Below are 18886 nucleotides of genomic sequence, written 5' to 3'. Positions count from 1 at the left end.
GCTAAAAGCATTGAACTGCTGGTAAAGTCCTTGATGGCACCTAATTCCACAAGGATAGTCATTCCTCTAAAGACTAAATTCCATGAATTCCCTGAGGGCTGGGACTGCAACTTATTTGCAATACTTCATACATAATAAATGGTCAATAAATATTTGATGAATTGAACTGTACATAGAAACAAAACTGATACATCTGCAATGTAGACATTAATACAAAACATATGTTAGTTTAGTACTTACTGCCTGCCATATAATAAACTAGGCACTCAATTAAGTTACTCTTCACTCTTTCGTGTGTGTGTGTGTGTGTGTGTGTGTGTGTGTGTGTGTGTGTGTATGGTTCTGTTTTTATTTTTGGTTCTGGTTGTTGTTTTTGGAGTAGCTCAATTTCAAAATTCAGTGAACAAAAACCATTGCAATCATGTCTCAGAAATACCCTGGAACTAGTCCCAAGTTTTAGTGAATTAACAAAATACAGGAACTCGAAAAGCCCTGCTGAGTGTCACTGAAGCACAGATGGCAGCGGCTAAGAGATGGAAGTTGAGGGATGATTAAAGACCCTCTTTCCTTAAATAGTTCCCCTGGTGGTCTCTCCTTTTTGTGTAGGCAGCTAACTATGTCAAGGAAATGTGTGACACCACGGGAACTGTTGGTGAGGGCCAGAAGGCCCACTTGTCAAAGTTTCCATTGCTTAGATCTCGAGATGCTGCCTTTCCCAAAGAAGCCACCTAACCCGACTGACACTGCTTAGTGGGCACTGAATCTCCAGGGTATGGGCACCAGAAGAGGAGGAGAGACAGATGGGATACGGCAGCACCAAGTGTTGATGTGCTCATCCTGGGCTGGGGCAGTGCCACCCAGCTCTGGTGGAGGGAGTTGCAGAGGACATGGGATGCAGGACAAACTAGATTTCATGGAACTCAGTCAGCACTGGATCACGTTAGACATAAAAGAGAATGGCCAGAGTTCCAAGCATGGGAACCATGGCAAGAGCAGATACAATGTGCCTTTGGGTCTTTAAGTGCCCCTGTTTAAAGACAGAATTGGTCCCAGAGGCAGTTAGCCCACCATCTTGGGGACTGGAGGAATAGAGGCAGGAGTCCAGAAAAGGATTTCCTTTTCAAAGGAAAAGGTCTAGAATATTTGATGCTGTGCAAAGTTGGGATAGGGGTGTGTGTGCACATTCAGCCAAACCCTGGGCAGACAGAGTCAGTAGTAAAGCTTCAAGTTCAGAGTATGGAGGTGGGAGTGGGAAGGGGTGAGGACTGGACAAAAATATAGAACTGAAGCAGGAATAAGGGAACGTTAAAGAGAAAGCTAATGGTCAACTATTTTGGAAAACTCTTTGAAAGCATACATGAAAGCTACACATTTACATATCCTGTTATCTGGGAATTTCACTCCTTCCTACATACCCAACAGAAATGCGTACATGTGTTCAGCAAAAGTTATGTATATAGAGACCATAGCAGCATTATTTGTGACAGCACAAAACTGAAACAACCGAAATGTTCTTCAACAGTAGAACGGACAATTGTGGTCTGTTCACATCATAGAATACTACTTAACAGCAGAAATCTAATATTAAAGGCAAAAACATGGATGCATCTCACAAGCATAACATTACGTGAAAGACTCCAGGCACCCAAAAGTATGTACTTTAGGATTCCATTGATATGAAGTATAAGAACAGGCAAAGCTAATCTACATTGCTAACAGTCAGAAGAGTCGTAATCTCGGTCCGGGAGGGATTAGTGGCTGGAAGTGGGCACTGAGGCTGCTGGGGAGCTGGTGATGTTCTATTTCTTTATCTTGTTGCTGGTTACTTTGTTACAATCATGGGTTCAGTTTGTGAAAATTCCCCCCAGCTATACACTTAAGATTTATTCTGTATGTATATTATTATTTTTTTAAATTTACTTACTCTTTGTTTTTGTTTGTTTGTTTGTTTTTTGAGATAGAGTCTTGCTCTGTTGCCAGGCTGAGTGCAGTGGTGCCATCTCAACTCACTGCAACCTCTGCTTCCTAGGTTCAAGCTATCCTCCTGCCTCAGTTTCCTGAGTAGCTGGGACTACAAGCACACGCCACCATGCCCAGCTAATTTTTGTATTTTTAGTAGAGACGAGGTTTCACCATGTTGGCCATGATGGTCTCAATCTCTTGACATCGTGATCCACCCGCCTCAGCCTCCTGAAATGCTGGGATTACACCGTGCCTAGTCTATTTATTTTTATTTAAGCTCTGAGGTACATGTGCAGGATGTGCAGGTTTGTTGCATAGATAAACATGTGCCATGGTGGTTTGTTGCGTCTATCAACCCATCACCTGGGAATTAAGCCCAGCATGCATTAACTATTTTTCCTAATGCTCTCCCTTCCCTTACTCCACCTTCCGACAGGCCCCAGTGTGTATTGTTCCCCTCCTTGTGTTCATGTGTTCTCACTGTTAAGTTCCTACTTATAGGTGAAAACATGCAGTGTTGGTTTTCTATTCCTGCATCAGTTTGCTGAGAATAATAGCTTCTAGCTCCATCCATGTCCTCGCAAAAGACATGATCTCATTCCTTTTTACGGCTGCATAGTATTCCTATGTTCTGACTGGTATTGCCTAGATTTTCTTCTAGCGTTTTTATAGTTTTGGGTTTTATGTTTAAGTCTTTAATCCATCTTAAGTTAACTTTTGTATAAGGTGTAAGGAAGAGGTCCAGTTTCAGTTTTCTGCAGATGGTTAGCCAGTTCTCCCAGCATACTTATTAAGTAGGGAATCCTTTTCCCATTGCTTGTTTTTGTCAGGTTTGCTGTAGATGTGTGGTCTTATTTCTGAGTTCTCTATTCTGTTCTATTTGTCTAAGTGTCTGTTTTTGTACCAGCACGCTGCTGTTTTGGTTACTGTAGCCTTGTAGCATAGTTTGAAGTCAGGTAGTGTGATGCCTCCAGCTTCATTCTTTTTGCTCAGGATTGTCTTGGCTATAAAAGCTCTTTTTTTGTTCCAATTCTTCCTTCTAATTCTGGGAACAATCTCAATGGTAGTAAAATAGGAATAACTTTGAATCTATAAATTACTTTGGGCAGTATGGCCATTTTCACAATATTGAGTCTTCCTACTCACGAGCATGGAATGTTTTTCCATTTGTTTGTGTCCTCTCTGATTTTCTTGAGCAGTGGCGTGTAGTTCTCCCTTGAAGAAGTCCTTCATTTCCCTCATTAGCTGTATTTCTAATTATTTTATTCTCTTTGTAACAATTGTGAATGGGAGTTCATTCGTGATTTGACTCTCTGCCAGTCTGTTATTGGTGTATAGGAATGCTTGTGATTTTTGCACATTGATTTTGTATCCTGAGACTTTGCTGAAGTTGTGCATCAGCTTAAGGAGTTTTGGGCCTGAAATGATGGGGTTTTCTAGATATAGGATCATGTCATCTGCAAACAAAGACAATTTGACTTCCTCACTTCCTATTTGAATACACTTTATTTCTTCCTCTTGCCTGATTGCCCTGGCCAGAACTTCCAATACTATGTTGGATAGGAGTAGTGAGAGAGGGCATCCTTGTCTTGTGCAGGTTTTCAAAGGGAATGCTTCTAGCTTTTGCCCATTCAGTATGATATTGCCTGTGGGTTTGTCGTAAATGGTTCTTATTATCTTAATGTATGTTCCTTCAATACCTATTTTATTAAGAGTTTTTAACATGAAAGAATGTTGAATTTTATCGAAGGTCTTTTCTGCCTCTATTGAGATAATCATGTGATTTTTGTCATTAGTTCCGTTTCTGTGATGAATTACGTTTGTTTGCTTATATGCTTATGTTGAACCAACCTTGCATTCCCTGGATGAAGCTGGCTTGATCGTAGTGGATAAGTTTTTTGATGTGCTGCTGTATTTGGTTTGCCAGTATTTTATTGAGAATTTTTGCATTGATGTTTATCAGGGATATTGGCCTGAAGTTTTCTTTTTTTGTTGTATCTCTGCCAGATATTGGTATCAGGGTGATGCTGGCCTCATAGAATGAGTCAGGGAGGAGTCTTTGCTTTTCAATTGTTTGGAATAATTTCAGAAGAAAGGGTATTAACTCCTCTTTGTACCTCTAGTAGGATTCAGCTGTAAATCCATCTGGTCTTAGGCTTTTTTTGGTTGGTAGGCTATTTCTCACTGCCTCAATTTGAGAACTTGTTACTGGTCTATTCAGGGATTAAGCTTCTTCCTGGTTCAGTCTTGGGAGGGCATATGTGTCCAGGAATTTATCAATTTCTTCTAGATTTCCTAGTTTATTTGCATTGATATTTATTATGTATGTATACTATTCTTCTATAAAACATTAAATAAAGTTAGAAAAAAATAAGAACTATTGAATAGAAAAGACAAAATTCATCTGTGTCCTAACTTTGCTGAGTGCTCCTTGACTATGTCATTTTATTTTCTATAGAATGTGCAAAAGGGGGATGTGAGACTGAATTTAGGTAATCAAATAGCATTGACTTTTCTTTTTTTTTGAGACAGAGTCTCACTCTGTGACCCAGGCTGGAGTGCAATGATACAATCACAGCTTGCTGCAACCTCAATCTTCCTGACCTCAGGTGAGCTTCTCACCTCAGCCTCCCAAGTAGTTGAGACTATAGGTGTGCACCACCATCCCTGGCTAATTTTTTTGTAATTTTTTTTTATAGAGAAGGGGTTTAATTGTGATGTTGCCCAGGCCGATCTCTGTCGGGAGACTCCCTGAAACTATTGCTACAGAATAAAAGATGAAATGCTCCTGATTATTGTAAATACAAAATTGCATGCAGGATTGTGTAAAGACAATGGCCAGGTTGGACTGCCAGAATGAGCCAACAGCGCGTGATGTGCTTCCCCCTGCAAAGAGCCTATGAACAGACTTGCAGTCAGGGAGGTTTCACATCACCAAGATTCCTATCCCAGAAAAGCAGATGTTCACAGTTCTGGGAATGGAATGCAACCCTCACGGAGAGCCTATAAACAGACGCATGGGGGGCGCCTGTCCATATGGATAAAATAGGGCTATAAACGCCCTCATCTTGCCATGGCTCTTCTAGGCCTCTTTAGGGTTAAGGCATACTCCCTTCTGAGAAATTCTGGTCTAACCAGTTGTCTAACTTCACGTCCTGTTTCTATGAATTGTTTGTAACCAGCTTTTGCTGCAACTGTTACTGCTGATTAATATCTTGCTAATCATAGGTTATGGAAAGACTGTGTTCCTGTTTTAAGGCTCTGCTAGAAATTACTGATGCACACACTATATTGTAAATTCTTATCTCTGTACACTGTACTTCTGCATACAGATGTTATGTTAAAGAACTACTTCATCCCCATGTGACCATCTCACCTCATAATCAAATTACCCTAAATCCCTCACTAACCTACCCTGCCTTAACTAAACTTAATAATAAATGCTGGCATATCCAGTGCATTGTTGGCACCACGGGACCAGAAGGCGGTGACCCCCCTGGACCCAGCTTTCACTATCTTGTGTCTATTATTTCTCGACCTGCTGATCCTCCTGGGAACAAAGAGAGAGCCCCGTTGCATTGTGGGCTGCTGATCAGATCCCGCAATATCTGGCACCCAATGTGGCTTTCTTTGTTCCTCGCTCAGTGCACTCCGAGTGTGGGTTTGTGACAACTAGTCTTCAGTCTTGACGGTAAGGTCTCCAGGTACACTTTGTCTGACTCTCCCCTCTTTTTGGGTTTGTCGACCGGTAATATTCCAGGATTATTATGGGACAATCACAGTCTAAACACCAGGCTTATCTGTCTTTTATTAAACTTCTTCTTAAACAAAGTGGAATCAAGGCTGATTCCAATAACCTTATTCTCTTATTTCAGACTATTGAAAAATATTGTCCTTAGTTCCCTGACAAAGGTTCTATGGACCTGTTAGACTGGTATAGAGTTGGTGCCACGCTCTGCCAACTCATGAGAGATGGTGTTTTACTTCCTCTTTCCGTTTGGACTGACTGGGCTCTTATTCATGTTGTTTCACTTCCTTTTCAGTCTGGTGATCCTCTTCAACTGCGACAAGTTAATGCGGATGGTGAACTGCTCCCTTTACCTTGGGTAGCTGACTCTGCTACTAGCCCTCCTCCTGATGATGAGGAAGAATTTGATCTCTCCTTGTTTTCTCCCCAAGAGGAGGAACCTGGTGATGATCCCCTCCCTCTGCCTCCTATCTTGGAACCTGTATATGTTAACTCTTCTTCTACTAAGCCATTGCCCCCTCTGCCAGAGGAGGACGTGTGGCATTAATCTAAGTGGCCTGTTTCTTTTTCCTCTTGTCCTTTTGGACCTCTCCCCTCTTCTAAGCCTACTGTTTATTTCGATGCTCTGGGACCCCTTCTTTCAGAGACTTGGAATCCTGCTTCCCCCTGGTCTGCGTCCCAGTGCCCTCACTCTCCTTCTCTTCCTCTGCCCCTGCACAATGGATGTGTGAGTCACCTGTTTGGGTAGAGCAGTGGCTGCTTTCCAAACACAAGTTGGAGGCGTTAATTAAAATTGTTAATGATTTACTACAAGCAAACACTATTGAGCCCTCCTTGTCTCCATGGAACTCACCTGTGTTTGTTGTACAAAAAAAGTCAGGAAAATGGAGAATGGTAAGAGACTTAAGAGCTGTTAATGCAGTTATTAAACCTATGGGGGTGTTACAACCCAGTATGCCATTCTCCATGATTCCGAAGGAGTGGCCTTTGATTATCATTGACCTGAAAGACTGCTTTTTTCATATTCCTTTAGACAAGTCAGACTGTGAAAAATTTTCTTTCACTATACCATCCATTAACAATTCAGCTCCTGCAGCTAGATATCAATGGAAAATTTTACCTCAAGGACTGATTAACAGTCCTACTATTTGTCAGTTGTTTGTTGGTACTGTGTTACAACCTATCTGACAGACTTTTAAAAATAATTACATTCTTCATTATATGGATGATATACTGATTGCTGCCCCCACTAAAAATGAATTAATTCAATGTTTTACCTCTTTAAAATTAGCTGTTGCCAATGCAGGACTTCACATTGCTCCTGAAAAATTCTACAGGTCACTCCTTTTCTGTGCTTAGGAATGCAGCTAGAAGCTCGCCCCATTAAGCTGCAAAAAGTCCAACTTCGTAGTGACAATTTAAACACCTTAAATGATTTTCAAAAATTACTAGGTGACATCAATTATCTCAGACCAACACTAGGCATTCCTACTTATGCATTATCTCATCTATTTGCCACTTTATCAGGAGATACAGATTTAAACAGTCCTCACTCTCTATCCGAACCAGCAAAACAAGAGTTGCCTTTTCTAGAACAACGAGTGAGAGAGGCACAAGTCTCTCGTATTGACCCAAATTTACCTTTACAGTTTTTAGTTTTTCCTTCCATCCACTCTCCTACAGGACTTATACTACAAAGCGATTCTCTAGTTGAATGAATATTTCTTCCTAATTCAGCCTCTAAAACTCTTTCAATATATCTTGATCAAATAACCACTTTGATTGGGTTAGGATGTCAATGTATCACTAAAATTTCCGGCTTTGATCCAAACATTATCATGGTCCCTTTGTCAAAAAATGAAGTTAAAAATGCCTTTTCTACATCTTTGCGCTGGCAGTCTAATCTGGCTGACTTCATGGGCACTATTGAGAGTCATCTGCCTAAGTCAAAATTCTTTCAATTTCTACGAAATATTTCCTGGATTCTACCAAAACTTACTCATTCATCACCACCAGAGACAGCCGTTACCATTTTTACTGATGGATCCAGTAATGGAAAGGCAGGGTATGTAGGACCAAAAGATAAAGTGATTTCTAATCCATATGCTTCTGTACGAAAAGCCAAGTTGTTTGCTGTTATCTCTGCATTGCAGGATTTTGGTTAGCCTCTTAATGTTTTCTCTGACTCAGCTTATGTAGCCCATGCCACTAAGGCAATAGAAATAGCTGCCATCAAAAATATTGCTGACACTAATCTGTTTTCCTTGTTCTCTTTGTTACAAAAAACTGTCAAAAACCAAAACCATCCTTTTTTTCATCACTCACATTCATTCTCATACTAACTTGCCTGGACCTTTATCCAGTGGTAATCATAAAGTTGATACTCTAGTTTCTCTAGCCATTACAGATGCAGAACAATTTCATCAACTTACTCATACTAATGCCTCAGGTCTTAAACATAAATATTCTCTCAGTTGGAAACAAGCTAAACAAATTGTACGACACTGTTCTCAATGTCAGGTTCTTGTCTTACTCACACAATCTCCCGGAGTTAATCACCAAGGGGGAAATAATTCAAGAATGAGACAACAGTGAAAGAAAGCATGTTCATTAGAGCAACAGTGTACACAAAATGGCTGCTCTGTAGACAAAACAGAGCTATCCCATAGGTAGAGTAGCACAGAAGAGCATCTGTGGATTGCTGACTAGCTCTGCTTATACCCACTCTTATTTATGTGCTAAATAAGGGGCAGGTTAAGGTTATTCATGAACAAGGGGTGGAGAGTTCCTGGAATCACACAAGGTAACAAACAGAATTTGTAAACTGTCAAGGCGCTGATGGGAGTGTCTTAGGCAAATGCAAATAAGCAGTGAGGGTAACTAGAGATGGCTTTCATCGCCATCTTGGTTCTAGCAGGTTTTCTTTGCCACATCCCGTCTTGATCAGCAGCAGGGAAACTGAGGCTCAGAAAACAAGTCCTGCTGATCTCCTACCTCAATCCCAGGGATGCATTAGATCTTCTGTTGTTTTTGTGATAATCACTGGAAAATTGCACAAGCACAAATACAGACATTTTAAAACCTTTTTAATTAAATTAATTAATTTATTTTTTGAGATAGGGTCTTGCTTTTCTGCTTAGGCTGATCTTGAATTGCTGGCCCCAAGTAATACTCCCACCTCAGTCTCCCAAGTAGCCAGGACTATAGGCAAGAGCCCCTGCACTCAGTTAAAAATGCAGATTCTTGACTGGGTGTGGTGGCTCACGCCTATAATCCCAGCACTTTGGGAGCTCTAGGTGGGCAGATCACTTGAGGTCAGGAGTTCGAGACCAGCCTGACCAACATGGTGAAGCCCCATCTCTACCAAAAATACAAACATTAGTTAGGCATGGTGGCACATGCCTGTAATCCCAGGTGCTTGGGAGGCTGAGGCAGGAGAGTCACTTGAATCTGGGACGCAGAGACTGCAGTGAGCCGAGATCACACCACAGCATTCCAGCGTGGGCAACAGAGTGACACTATCTCAAAAAAAAAAAAAATTGCAGATTCTTAAGACAGCCACAGAGATACCAACAACAGGGATTTCAGATCTTTACACTGCCATTAATACTTCATTATATGCTAAGAGGCCAACTTTTTTCATCCATTGTTTTCATCAGATTGTCTAGTCATTGTACTTTCTGCTGGAATGTGACCCAGTTTTTAAATTTTTATTTAAAAAAATTAAAAAAGAGATTTTTAAAATTTTTATTTAAAAAAATTTAAAAAGAGATTTTTAAAATTTTTATTTAAAAAATTAAAAAAAAGAGATAAGAGTCTCCCTCTGTTGCTCAAGCTGGGCAGGCAGTGGCGCAATCTCAGCTCACTGCAATCTCTGACTCTCGAGCTGAAGCAATTCTCCAACTCCAGCCTCCTGAGTAGCTGGGATTACAGGCGTGCACCAACATGCCTGGCTAATTTTTGTATTTTCAGTAGAGATGAGGTTTCACCACGTTGGACAAGCTGCTCTTGAACTCCTGACCTCAAGTGATCCACCCACCTAGGGCTCCCAACGTGCTGGGATTGCAGACATGCGGCCCAGCCCTCTTCCAGTTTTCTTAATTCAAATTCCCAAGAATCCCCAGGCCCAATTTTTCCTAGGCTGATGACAAGCCTATGCACTGACTAAAGGGCTGTTCAATTGGGTGGCTTCTCCTGGACTCATCAAATGTGGTGCTGGTGAGTCAGTGCCATATGATAGAAATCTTTTGGCAACTTTAGCATTAGGGGTCTGTGTGCAGTTTTTCCTAGAAGAAAGTGGTCTCCCCAGTACATAGACCCACTGTTTCTCCATCTTCCCTTCTTCCTTCAGTCCCGAAAGTCAAATTCTCAAAGCAATCGCTTAGCGTAAACTCATTTTTTTACCTATCTTGTTCTGAGTTCCACCTTCCTTCTGATCTAGGCATGGTCAACATTCAAATTTCAAATTTCCATGCTAGATAAAGGTAGGATGAGCCCTCAGAATTCTTGGCATATCCTGAACCTTCACTTGGGGCGCGAGTGTTCATTCCCTTTCAGTCCAATCATTCATGACGTCTGTTTGGCAGTAGCAACAATGGCTGTTTCATTAACTTTCCCTGCTGCCCGCTTTCTGGCAGCAATGCGAGCAAGCAGTGAAATGGCCAAATAGTGGTAGACAGGCGGGAGCACAGTGGAGGCAGAAGCCAGGGTGCTGAATAATGAGCCTATGAATAGCAAGACCTGACCGCACCAGGCTTCCTGAGCAGCCTGGAGGAGAGGATGGGCCCCTCTTGGCTGGGAGGGTGGATGCTAAGCTATGAGGAAACACCACAGGATTCACTGGCCTTGGCAGGGCTATAAAGACTCTGCTTTCACTTGAATAAACTCTTCTTGAACAACATCTCCTGTGTATTTCCATGAATCTGTTTTCTCAGAGTGTTCAGAATTCATTCCTTTTTGGTTCTTCTGCTGCTCAAAGGAAATAGAAACCCAAGAGATCAAACTTCTCAGTGTAAAATAAACACAATTCTTTTTGGACCTGCTAAGTCAGAAGAAAATGAGGCCAAAGAATGAATAAGGCACACAGCTAAAACAAATCAAATTGTAGCAAGCCTTCTCGCATACTCCCCTTTCTACCTGGTTGAATCAATAGATGGACATGTCACATCCTCTTTTCTCAGTTGCCAAGAGTTGCTTTATATGTTCTTACTTATAATGTATTTTGTTAGTTTTGCTCTTGGCTTTCCTGTCCAAAATCACTGTCCCTTCTCTTTACCCACAAACCTGTAGGCTTTCTCCATCTGCCCCATATCCCTTCTAAACTCAGTGATGACCTAATAAACATTTACACGCAACGGTGTCAATGACACATGATGTTAGAAAAGGTTACTGCTTCAGGGTCATCCCCAGCATGTTGATCCCCGCCAACTGATATTAATAATGGGTTTTGACCCTCCAACCCTACCTGCTAATGACTAAGATGCTCTATATGAAGCCCACTAAATATGTACAGCCAGCTGCAGCTGGGATTCAGACTTCAGCCAAGCTCTGAGCACACGTATTTCCTTAAATCAGAGTTTCTTCCCCTTCACCAGAGAGAATGCCTGAGGACTAGCCTCCACTCCTCAGTTTCACCTTGTTTGCCCCATCAGTTAGTTGGAAGCTGATGTCTGGAGTCTTCAGGTACAGCACACTCTCAGCTCCCGAGTTAGTTCCAACCAAGGGTGGGCAGGTAGGCTGTCAGCAGCCATGTCTCACTATAGGGGAGGAAAACTCCCTCTGCCTTCCTAGGTTCTGGTGCTGGGTCTGAGAATTAAACTGACATAAGACAGATTCACTGTAAAAAGGCATACAAATTTTATTTAATATTTTTACATGCACAAGGGAATGCTTATAAGAAAAATAAATGCCCAAAGAAACAGTCAGGACCCAGAGCTTATATTGTAGGAATTTTTTTAAAGGAAGGATAAATTTGTGAAGAAGTGACAGGACAAATGGGTGTAGGCAGTAAATTGTGGGAAGTGTCTAGAAAATATATGGGGTAATAAGGGTTAGTTTAGTAGGTTCGTTTGTACAGATCCATTTGCCATTGACTCCCAATCTCTGGTGATAAGAATGCTCTTCTCTTCCCGGTACAAGGAAGGCACCTTTCTTATGGGAAACTTTATGACTTACTTTTATGTCAAAAGAGGGAGTGAGATCAGAAAGCCCTTTCTGCATCTGCTGTTTCTTAAGTTTCTTTAGCTCAGAATAATTAATAGGCCAAAGTGGCATATTTTGGTGTGGTATGTTCTGAACTGTTTCACTACCAGGAGCAGGTGCTTGGTTTTTTTGTCCTAGCCAACAAACCAAATAAGAATCCCAGTCCTCTCCTACTGTTGGGAGGTAGCCCTGCACCCATAGCGTGTGCCACATGCCTCCCATTGTGGGCTCCACTCAATGAATGTGGATGACGCAACAGTGAGTAAAGGAGACATGCTTCTGCCTTCTTAGAACTCATGAATGTAAAGTCTATCTAAAATGTTTCCTGGTTAGGAAGAGAGAAAGAGGCCTTGGCCTCCCCAAGTGCTGGGATTCCAGGCATGAGCCACTGCACCGGGCCTGAACAATTTGAGGTAAATTATACACATCATGGTCCTTTACTCCTAAATACTTTATTGATTTTGTAAGAATGAGGATATTTACTCTTGTTACCACACTATAGTTAAATAGTGCTAAGAGGGCTCAGAATGGAGGGATTTGATCTGCCTAGGGAGGCCAGAAGGTGCTTTCTTGCAAAAGTGGAAATTGAGCTAAAATCTGAAGGAAAGGAAGAACGGGTTAATAGGGATTGCAGAGGGAAAGAGCACCAAGCAGATGGAACAGCCTTCCCCCTGGAGGATGGGCACAGCTGTTCAAGAAGCTGAAAGCAACAACACCAGCTGGTGCACCCAGAGAGAGGAAGGTGGGGCCACACCACCAAGGGCCTTTCTTTCAGGCATAAGGACTGGACTTTATTTGCTAAATGGACAAAGACAAAGGGCAGGGGAGTTTCATGTATAGGCATGAACATTGTTGCAATGAAGGGCCATGGATGTAACATGGATAAAGAGGGGAGTGAAGGAATGGGAAGGCTGAGGGGAGAAAATATTTGGTCTGTGCACTCCATGCCCCCATGAAGTAGAAAGCTCAAGAAGCCACCTGGGGGGGTGGGACATTTGCTGAGCTTGCCTTGGTCTCCTGGGGTGTGCTGTTGGGACACTGGGATCCTGGATCAGGGAGATCCTGGGCTGTGCGTTTGGGAGCCAGATTCAGAAGAAGAGCAGGTGGCATCAGGAGGTGCATGTGGGAAGTCCCTGAGAAGCTAGAACCAGGAGGCTTGGGAGCTCGGGGTGGCTGCGGAAGAAGGTCAGAGCAGGAACCCATTTACTGGCCTGGGTAAAGCTAGGAATACTTTTTAATATTTTGCTTAATATTACAAGTAAATATAAATATACTTATTTTCATTTACATACCGTCTTTGACTATTATTTTTTTTCCCTGAGAGGGATTCTTTTAAAACAATTTTAGAAATAATACCAAACTTGAAAACATTAAAGAAGTAAAAATATTAAAAGGAGTATCCATAAACCCTTTTCTCAGATTGACCTCCTATTAACATTTTACCTTATTTGCTTTATTTACTTATTTATTTTTTGAGACAGAATCTTAGTGGCACGATCTTGGCTCATGGCAGCTTCCATCTCCTGGGTTCAAGCGATTCTGGTGCCTCAGCCTCCCAAGTAGCTAGGATTACAGGTGCACGCCACCACACCTGGCTAATTTTTGTATTTTAGTAGAGACAGGGTTTCACTATGTTGCCCAGGTTGGTCTCAAACTCCTGAGCTCAAGCAACCTGCCCACCTTGGCCTCCCAAAGTGATGGGATTAGAGGTGTGAGCCACTGCGCCAGGCCTGAACAATTTGAGGTAAATTATACACATCATGGTCCTTTACTCCTAAATACTTTATTTACTTTGTAAGAATAAGGATAGTCACTCTTGTTACCACACTATAGTTATCAACCTGCAAACTTATATCAATATATCGCTTTATCTGATCTACAGTGAAAACCCAGATTCCAACAGTTGACCTAGTAATTTCCTTTATAGCAGTAGTTTTTTCCCTCCAGTAGAGGATTCAATCTAAGGTCGAATATTGCCTTTAGCTATTATGTTTCCTTAGCCTCCATTACTTTGGATAATTTCCATATATGTTTGGCTATCATTTTTAATATCCCAGTGTTTTCCTAGTTATCTTCCTCTTTTGTAGAATTATTGGAGCAAAGCTATAAACATTTGAGCATCTTTTGTAAAACAGACTGACATACCAGAATCTCTGGGACACATTTAAAGCAGTGTGTAGAGGGAAATTTATAGCACTAAATGTCCACAAGAGAAAGCAGGGAAGATCTAAAATTGATACCCTAACATCACAATTAAAAGAACTAGAGAGGCAAGAGCAAACACATTCAAAAGCTAGCAGAAGGTAAGAAATAACTAAGATCAGAGCAGAATTGAAGGAGATAGAGACACAAAAAATCCTTCAAAAAAATTAATGACTCCAGGAGCTGGTTTTTGGACAAGATCAAGAAAATTGATAGACTGTTAGCAAGACTAACAAAGAAGAAAAGAGAGAAGAATCAAGTAGATGCAATAAAAAATGATAAAGGGGATATCACCACCGTTCCCACAGAAATACAAACTACCATCAGAGAATACTATAAACACCTCTATGCAAATAAACTAGAAAATCTAGAAGAAATGGATAAATTCCTGGACACATACACCCTCCCAAGACTAAACCAGGAAGAAGCTGAATCCCTGAATAGACCAATAACAGGCTCTGAAATTGAGGCAATAATTAATAGCCTACCAACCAAAAAACGTCCAGGACCAGACGGATTCACAGAGGTACAAGGAGGAGCTGGTACCATTCCTTCTGAAACTATTCCAATCAATAGAAAAAGAAGGAATCCTCCCTAACTCATTTTATGAGGCCAGCATCGTCCTGATACCAAACCCTGGCAGAGATACAACACAAAAAGAGAATTTTAGACCAATATCTCTGATGAACATCGATGTAAAAATCCTCAATAAAACACTGGCAAACTGAATCCAGCAGCACATCAAAAAGCTTATCCACCATGATCAAGTGGGCTTCATCTCTGGGATGCAAGGCTAGTTCAACATATGCAAATCAATAAACTTAATCCAGCATATAAACAGAACCAATGACAAAACCCACATGATTATCTCAATAGATGCAGAAAAAGCCTTTGACAAAATTCAACAGCCCTTCATGCTAAAAACTCTCAATAAATTAGGTATTGATGGGACATATCTCAAAATAATAAGAGCTATTTATGACAAACCCACAGCCAAATATCATACTGAATGGACAAAAACTGAAAGTATTCCCTCTGAAAACTGACACAAGACAGGGATGCCCTCTCTCACTATGCCTATTCAACATAGTGTTGGAAGTTCTGGCCAGGGCAATCAGGCAGGAGAAAGAAATAAATGGTATTCAATTAGCAAAAGAGGAAACCAAATTGTCCCTGTTTGCAGATGACATGATTGTATATTTAGAAAACCCCATCGTCTCAGCCCAAAATCTCCTTAAACTGATAAGTAACTTCAGCAAAGTCTCAGGATACAAAATCAATGTGCAAAAAATCACAAGCATTCTTATACACCAATAACAGACAAACAGAGAGCCAAATCATGAGTGAACTCCCATTCACAATTGCTTCAAAGAGAATAAAATACCTAGGCATCCAACTTACAAGGGATGTGAAGGACCTCTTCAAGGAGAACTACAAACCACTGCCCAAAGAAAAAAAAGAGGACACAAACAAATGGAAGAACATTCCATGCTCATGGATGGGAAGAATCAGTATCACGAAAATGGCCATACTGCCCAAGGTAATTTATAGATTCAGTGCCATCTGCATCAACTACCAATGACTTTCTTCACAGAATTGGAAAAAACTACTTTAAAGTTCATATGGAACCAAAAAGAGCCCGCATTGCTAAGTCAAATCTTAAGCCAAAAGAAAAAAGCTGGAGGCATCACACTACCTGACTTCAAACTATACTACAAAGTTATAGTAACCAAAACAGCATGGTACCAGTACCAAAACAGAGGTATAGACTAATGGAACAGAACAGAGCCCTCAGAAATAATACCACACATCTACAACCATCTGATCTTTGACAAACCTGACAAAAACAAGAAATGGGGAAAGGATTCCCTATTTAATAAGTGGTGCTGGGAAAACTAGCTAGCCATATATAGAAAGCTGAAACTGGATCCCTTCCTTACTCCTTATTCAAAAATTAATTCAAGATGGATTAAAAACTTAAATGTTAGACCTACAACCATAAAAACCCTAGAAGAAAACCTAGGCAATACCATTCAGGACATAGGCATGGGCAAAGACTTCATGTCTAAAACACAAAAAGCAATAGCAACAAAAGCCAAAATTGACAAATGGGATCTAATTAAACTAAAGAGCTTCTGTACAGCAAAAGAAACTACCATCAGAGTGAACAGGCAACCTACAGAATGGGAGGAAATTTTTGCAATCTACCCATCTGACAAAGGGCTAATATCCAGAATCTACAAATAACTCAAACAAATTTACAAGAAAAAAACAACCCTATCAAAAAGTGGGTGAAGGATATGAACAGACACTTCTCCAAAGAAGACATTTATGCAGCCAGCAGACATATGAAAAAATACTCATCATCACTGGCCATCAGAGAAATGCAAATCAAAACCACAATGAGATACCATCTCACACCAGTTAGAAAGGCAATCTTTAAAAAGTCAGGAAACAACAGGTGCTGGAGAGGATGTGGAGAAATAGGAACAGTTTTATACTGTTGGTGGGACTGTAAACTAGTTCAACCATTGTGGAAGACAGTGTGGCGATTCCTCAAGGATCTAGAATTAGAAATACCATTTGACCCAGCCATCCCATTACTGGGTATATACCCAAATGATTATAAATCATGCTGCCATAAAGACACATGCACACGTGTGTTTATTGCAGCACTATTCACAATAGCAAAGACTTGGAACCAACCCAAATGTCCATCAATGATAGACTGGATTAAGAAAATGTGGCACATATACACCATGGAGTACTATGCAGTCATGAAAAAGGATGAGTTCATGTCCTTTGTAGGAACATGGATGAAGCTGGAAACCGTCATTCTCAGCAAACTATCACAAGGACAAAAAAACCAAACACCGCATGTTCTCACTCATAGGTGGGAATTGAACAATGAGAACACTTGGACACAGGAAGGGGAACATCACACACCAGGGCCTGTGGTGGGGTGGGGGAGGGGGGAGGGATAGCATTAGGAGATATACCTAATGTAATGACGAGTTAATGGGTGCAGCACACACCAACATGGCACATGTCTACATATGTAACAAACCTGCACGTTGTGCACCTGTACCCTAGAACTTAAAGTATAATAAAGACTGTCATATTTTTCCCCAAATGATTACTAGTTTATGTTACATGTACTATGTGACTATATCTGTTTTCCCACACATTTGACAGGAAATGTCTTTTGTTTTGTTTTGTTTTGAGACTGAGTTTCACTCTTGTTGCCCAGGCTGGAGTGCAATAGCGTGACTTTGGCTCACTGCAACCTCTGCTTCCCAGGGTCAAGTGGTTCACCTTCCTCAGCCTCCTGAGTAGCTGGGATTACAGGCACCTGAAACCACACCCGGCTAATTTTTTGCATTTTAAGTAGAGACGGGATTTCATCATGTTGGCCAGGCTGGTCTCAAACTCCTAACCTCAGGTGATCCACCCGACTCGGCCTCCCACAGGGCTGGGATTACAGGCATGAGCCACTGTGCCCCGCCAGCTGTGTCTTTTTGTTGGGGATGTCCATTCAGCAGATATCAAATGGAATGGTACCTCATTCTTATTCTGCTTTGCATTGCCTTCCGTGTAGGCATACGTTTCCCACAGCCTTTGTTATCAGATTTCCTCTTGTCTAAATTCTACCTGTCCATACCTTCCGAGGTTTGTTCTTAAAAGCAGAAACTGATTTTTTGTTGTTGTTGTTGTTAGTTTTTGGACTTTATTCCCACACAAATACCTATCAGAGTATTACAGAACAAGTGTTCCTAAAATTTTAGAAACTATTTTTATTTTTAAAATAAAGACGAGTAGGCATAGAGGGGGAGTGCACTAGCTCTTGTGGATGAAAACAAAACAAAACACCAAAAATCAGACATGTTTCCTATTTAATCTAGCTGGAGCTGGCCAGCTGTGGCAGTTTGACAGAATTGCAAGCAAAGTGGAAGAAAATCAAGAACTTGAAAGTCCACGGATTTTGTTTTGACAGAATGTTACATACACAGATACAAATATTTTTAAAAGTTATCATCTGTCCAACAGTTTTTTTGGGGGGGGATTTTCACTGCTTTCTTCAAATTCCATGTTACTAATTTTCCCAGAATCTTTGTAAAGAGATATCAAGGTAGATCTAAATTATACAGTTGTAGATGGGGGAGGGGGGCTAACCTAAGAAAACTTCCCTGGTGGTAAATAAGAACTATTTTTTGAATACATGCTTTTTATTATTCATTATTATATATTTTGAATAAATGCATTCATAGTATTCCAGGGAAATGCATAGGTTGAACAACAAATCGACATCTCTAGGATCAAAGCTACTTCTTTTGGAATTGTATGAAACATGAAGGATGTTTCATGAACTTTCTCAGCCCCACCACTCATGTCCTTGCCCAATTCTCTTGCAGGAAACTTTTTTTTTTTGAGACGAAGTCTCGCTCTGTCGCCCAGGCTGGAGTGCAGTGGGGCGATCTCCGCTCACTGCAAGCTCCGCCTCCCGGGTTCACGTCATTCTCCTGCCTCAGTCTCCCGAGTAGCTGGGACTACAGGCGCCCGCCACCAGGCCGGCTAATTTTGTTGTATTTTTAGTAGAGACGGGTTTTCACCGTGTTAGCCAGGATGGTCTCGATCTCCTGACCTCGTGATCCGCCTGTCTCGGCCTCCCAAAGTGCTGGGATTACAGGCGTGAGCCACTACGCCCGGCCCGCAGGAAACTTATTTTTGATGTACTTATACAAAAAAGGAAGGAGATAATTAAGTGACTGATAA

This window comes from Macaca fascicularis, chromosome 10 (assembly GCF_037993035.2).
Source record: "Macaca fascicularis isolate 582-1 chromosome 10, T2T-MFA8v1.1".
Classification (NCBI taxonomy): Eukaryota; Metazoa; Chordata; class Mammalia; order Primates; family Cercopithecidae; genus Macaca; species Macaca fascicularis.
This window is presented reverse-complemented; position numbering follows the sequence as displayed.